This window comes from Panthera tigris, chromosome X (genome assembly GCF_018350195.1).
Source record: "Panthera tigris isolate Pti1 chromosome X, P.tigris_Pti1_mat1.1, whole genome shotgun sequence".
NCBI classification, from domain to species: domain Eukaryota; kingdom Metazoa; phylum Chordata; class Mammalia; order Carnivora; family Felidae; genus Panthera; species Panthera tigris.
The window spans coordinates 2256801-2262888 of record NC_056677.1 but is presented as its reverse complement, the minus strand read 5'-3'; positions in this window follow the sequence as shown (position 1 = coordinate 2262888).

Sequence of the window (6088 nt, the reverse complement as noted above, 5' to 3'; positions counted from 1 at the left end):
CCTGCAATCAGCAGGTGGGATTTGGACAGGTGTGTGTCCACCTGACTGTACTCATTAGGAGACCCACGGATGCTTCCTGGTCTCGCCACTCATGGGTTCCATCATCAATTCGTAAATGTTTCACTGGGCAAGGCACTCAGAACTACGATCCACATGCTTACAGGATCTGCCCACGCATGATCCCTCCCTCAGTGAATACCACCATCGGGATCACAACTCAGTCTTCCTTCTGGCTTCTCCCATCACAGAATGCTGCATGTGCCTATCTTCCCAAGGGGTCAGCTCCTTGGTAACACAGACCGGAGTGGGAATGTAGGTGTCCTTCACGGTGCTTTCACCCACGGTAGATATTTGTCAGCTGCACAGCAAAAGTACTTGTCAAACAGAAATAAGGAAAAACCATTCACTTTGGAAACTCAGCAGACAAGCAAAGTATCTGCTTTCCCTCTGGATGGGCCGATCGAGACAAAAATTCTTGCCTTCTGGGAAACGATGAGGCAAGCAGGTGTCCAGGCAATACTATTCTGAAGAACCCAGTTTGTGCGGGTGAGACATCGGATAGCACAACAGCAGGAAGAAGAAATAGATCGCCCCTGTCAGAGAATGGGCCTGTGGAGTGTTTGCTCTGCAAGGACAAAAACAGCTTGTCATTTAAGGAATAAAACGACGTGTGAAATACAAGACAAGCTACCATCCAGTCTCATTAGGGGGCAATGGATGGACAAATACAAGGATACTGCATTGTCTTTTCTGCAGCAGACTGTTTAGACCCGTGCTTGTTCAATCCACCTTTCTTCCAAAACTAAGGACTTTGAGGGTTTAGGGGAGTATAAAACAGCTATAAGAATATCTTTTCCTTTTTCTTTTTTTCTTTTTTTAAAAAAATATTTATTTATTTTGAGAGAAAGAGAGAGAGAGAGAATCCCAAGCAATCTCCTCACTGTCAGCACAGAGCCTGATGAGGGACTCGATCCCATGAACCGTGAGATCAAGACTTGAGCTGAAATCAAGAGTCAGATGCTCATCTGACTGAGCCACCCAGGTACCCCATCTTTTCCTTTTTAGAAAGTTTGCATTCTAGGGGTGCCTGGGTGGCTCGGTCGGTTGAGCATCCAACTCTTGATCTTGGCTCAAGTCATGATCTCTCGGTTCATGAGTTTGAGCCCCATGTTGGGCTGTGCACTGACAGCAAGGAGCCTACTTGGGATTCTGTCTTGCTCTCTCTCTGCCCCTCCCCTCTCTTTCTCTCTTTCTCTCTCTCTCTCAAAATAAATAAAGCTCAAAAAATATATTATTTTAGAAAAAAGATTTGCATTCTATATCAAAGAATAAAAAAAAACAAGTAGGAAATGATAAGACTGGTCATTAAACTGGACGGGTATTTCTGAAAAATAGAGTGGTGACTACGGCCTGGGGTGTTTGAGGAAGACAGTATATAGATAGCGAAATTCAAGCTTTGAAAGTTGATCAAATTTTATCAGATTATTTTATATGGAGGGTCTTACCAGTTGAACGGTGTCTTCCCGGCCCCAAATGATACTTCCAAGGCCTAACCCTCAGTATCTCAGAACATGACCTTATTTGGAAATAGGATCTTTGCAGGTGTGATTAGTTAAGGATGAGGCCATCCTGGGGTACAATGGCTCCTTACTCCAAGGTGACTGCTGGGCTTATAAGAAAAGGGAGATGTGGAGACAGATGCATAGGAAGCCTTTGCAAAATGAGGGCAGAGACGGCAGTGATGTCTCTAAAAGCCAACAGACGCCAAGGACTCATAGACATCGACAAAACCCCAAAGAGTCAAGGAAAGATTGTTCCCTGAGTTTTGGAGGGAGTGGGGCTCTGCTGACACCTGGATATCAGACCTCCCACCTCTGGACCAGGGACATAATAAATTTATACTGTTGTCAGGCACCCAGTTTTCAGTGCTCTGTTATGGCTGCCCCAGCAAACTACAACAGAAGGTGCCCATAAAAACAGCAATTAAGTCAACAGACCCAGCCAAGTGTGAATTTGAACTTCAGAAGCCCCAGGTTCCGACTTCCTGAATCCTGCCTTCAGAGATCTCCCTTTTGCTCTCAAGGGAGCCTGGATTGGCTTCCCTGGACCAAACTCCCATGTCCCGTGAGCCCTTAGACACCCCCTCTGCCCAAAGAAACCAGGGGTTCTGAGCAACATCCCTACATTCTATCGCATTTGGTTAATGTCGATAAAAACGCCAGCTCTCAATGGCTTTTGTCATTGGCATCTCCATCAGACCCCTGAGCCCACGGAGAGAGCTATAAAAATTACTGTCTGTGTCTTCCCCACCTTGCAAATTCACCGTGATGTCCTTGGTTAAAGCATCCGTTAGCCATCGAGCGCCATCAAATGGCCCTTCAGAGCAGTTCCCTCAATTTTTACGACTGTGTGGACTCAGCCCATCCCGGCTCAAATTGCAATCGGGCTTAGCCTGGGGAAGTAAATACACACACGCACGCGCGCACACACACACACACACACACACACATTTAATGCCCATGACCGCCTTTCAGAACGAGGTGGCCCATAACACTTTCATTCCCCAGAGGGCCCAGCCAGGTATTTCTTCAGGATACGAGTGCCGGTGTTGAGATTTTCTCCTCTTCCATTGGTTTTGAACGGTTCTTGTTCCTTATAATCCACAGTCATTATGAACTTATGCTCACTCTCCAACTGGAAAGCTGATGAATAGTTATGGCTTGAATTGGGTCACCCTGAAAAAGAAACCTTGAAGTCCCAGACCCCCCAGTATCTCAGAAGGTGACCCAGTTTGGAAATAGGGTCTTTGCAGATGAAATCAGGTTAATGTGAGGCCATCGTGGGTTAGCTAGGATCCTCATTGGGTGACTGGTGTCCTTGGAAGGGCAGGGACGTTGGGATGCAAAGAGATATGAGGGAAAGGCCAGGGGAGAACGGAAACACATGAAATGGAGCCACAGGGATGGCAAGGATTTCACATTCTCCCCAAGGACTGGGGAGAGCCCGGGAACAAATTCTCTCTAGGAACCTCCAGAACAAACCAACCCCGCCCACACCTTGATCTCAGACTTCTGGCCTCCAGAACCAATGGACAATAAATTTCTGGGGTTTCTTTAAGACAGCCAGGTTGTGGTCACTTGTTCCAGAAGGCTCGGGAAGCTAATGCAACTGACTAACAGATTCAGTAAATTGGAAAACAACTTCATTTAAAAAGATTTCATAGTGTTCAAAGATTCATGCCATCCACCTGCTGTCTTTACAGGAAGTCAATATCTCCCCTGGTTTCCTGCTTTGATTTCTGCCATCTCTGTTCCATAGGGAAAAGCGCTCATCCACATTGCACTTTCAGAAAGTTAGTGCAAGGTCCCACATCACGTGATACTCTGTTTTGCAGAATACTGGACACCCAGTAGGGATTTTTTAAAAACATCTTGAAAGCTGTTTGGCTAGTGAATTCCTCACAAAACGTTCCATTTTCTTAATCATCACCGTTGCCCAGAACTTTCTGCAATAATAAAAATATCATGTTACCCCAGCTTTCCAGAATGCCAGCGTTTGGCCACAAGTGGCCATTAAACACTTGAAATGTGGCTAGCATGACCAAGGGATGGGGTTTTACATTTGAATTCATTTTATTTCATTTATTTTCATTTCATGTATTTTTACTTCATTGGAATAAATGTCTTTCGATTGTATTTCATTGTAACTAGAGTGTGGTCACACGTGACTATTGGGTACCATACTGGACAGCACAGTCTTGACCCACTATCCACATTGGGCAGGGATATATTCTACAAAAACATTATAGACAAACTTTTAACAAAGTAGTTTTGTGTGGTCGAAAATAAAATATTCCTGCTTTAAATTCATTGTTCACAGAAAAAAAGGTGTGTGTGTGTGTGTGTGTGTGTGTGTGTGTGTAAAACGATGAAATGGTCTAAGGAGAAAGTTTTGGGATCATTTTCTGGAGATTGAATGTAATGATTACATAGTGAAATGTCTTGAAGGTAAAAAGTTATAAAAATGTGCTCTCCAGATACACCAATTCCAATATTTCCGTCAACCTTCACTGTTCCTACACGTGAACAACAAACACCAACTCCCGGTCCTCTGATGTAGCACATGCTGACAATTCTCATCTATATGACCCTGGGTGTGTCCTTCTCTGGAATACCACTCTAGACGCCTCACGGTTCCATTTCTTCCTTCTAGAACTTCCCCTAAAACAAACAAACAAAAAACACCGAGAGTGAATTAGCTCGCCACTTTCGAATTATTTCAGTGCATCGATTCTGGAAGCAATTCATAAAGGGCCTTTAAAATTAGCGTCGGAAAACAGACGATCCTACGGCATAAATAAGGAATTTTAACAGTGCAGCCATTGTGTATCTAATAATAAATCTTCATCGAAGAAGACCTTTGGGGTCGAATGTTGAATTTCAAGGTGATTGCAGACTTGTCTTTAAAACCAACACCATAAACATCGATACCACTAACTATCCAATTGAAACAAAATGGCACCATTTTGGTAAGAAAGATTTTTTCATAGTTCCACTTATTCTGATAACATGTCTGAATGGTTTAAATTAGTTTAACTATGAAAAAAATCTTTCCTACTAAAATGGTGTAGGGACAGACCCCCTTGGGATGATATATAAAAAGGAGAAAAATGAAAAAAGGAGCATAGTATGTACAGGAAGGCAGAAATTGGAGTTCCCATTGCATTACACGCAAGCACACACACGCACACACCTTAAGAGGATTACTTACTTACTTACTTATTGTGATAAATTGTTGGTCTCATGAATAGAAGGAGATTTATAGTGGGTTTCTAGAGAGACCCACACTGGGACTAGAGCACTTTCCCATCCAGCCTTATGAATGTTCTGTAAAAGGACTGTTCAGGATCCTGGTGATTCGTCTCAATTGCCCTGACACAAGGGAAGAAGAGAAATCCTAGGAAACTCAGAACATGTGAGCCCATAGGCAACATCCAAAGAAAATGTGTATTTAATTTATATCGGTTTAAGATGGTCTCATCGACACATAAAGTTAATATGCTATCAGCACAGTGTAAAATGGCACAAATACACACACATACCCATATATACAGACACACACACAGAAAAAAAATCTTCATTTTTACAGAAAATAATGAAACAAAGAATTCCTCTGCTCTTTAAACAGGAACTTCATGGGAAAGTTAAGAAATGTTTAAACAATTTTCCAAATGGCTGGCACGACTAACATCTTTTTTTTTAATGTTTATTTATTTTTGAGAGAGACACAGAGTGCGAGCCAAGGAGGGGAAGGCAGAGAGGGAGACACAGGATCCCAAGCAGGTTCCAGGCTCCGAGCTGTCAGCACAGAGCCCGACGCGGGGCTCGAACCCACGAAATGCGAGATCATGACCTGAGCCGAAGTCGGACGCTCAACCAACTGAGCCCCGGAGTCAAAGATGATCATTCTCTTCCTTCCATAGTGCACACTCACACGTGCATTTGTCTCTATTCATACCCATGTGACACGCCTGCCCTTATTAGACCGCGGTTTGGCAAAGCACAGCCTGTGGCTGACATCGGGGCCACCACCGCCGCTTTTTATAAATAAAGTTTTATTGGAACATGCCCATGCTTGTTCGTTGACATACCGTCCGTGGCTGTCTTCACACAACAGCAGACTTGGATAGTTGTGACAGAGGCTCTGTGGCCATCAAAACCTGAAATCTTTATTATTTGCCGCTTTACAGGAAAACAACTCGCTGACCTCTGCATTAGATTAACAGCAGCTTGGAAGCCGCAAAACACCGTGGCTTCCTAAAAGTACCTTGTGCCCAGAAGCCATGGAACCTGATTTGCACCTGCTCGGACCCCACCTCCACACCCAACCTCTGGAAAAACATTAAGACATTATCCAGACACATTTGCACGTGTCAGGAAATGGGCAAAATGCCAAATAAAGACTCCATCCTTTTTGAAGTATGATTTATAGTTGGCTTTGTGAAAAGAAAAAAAAGGTGAATTTTATTCACATTCATCATCCCCCGGACGATTGACCTAGAAACCGGGTCTCCCTTCTCTTGTCCCCA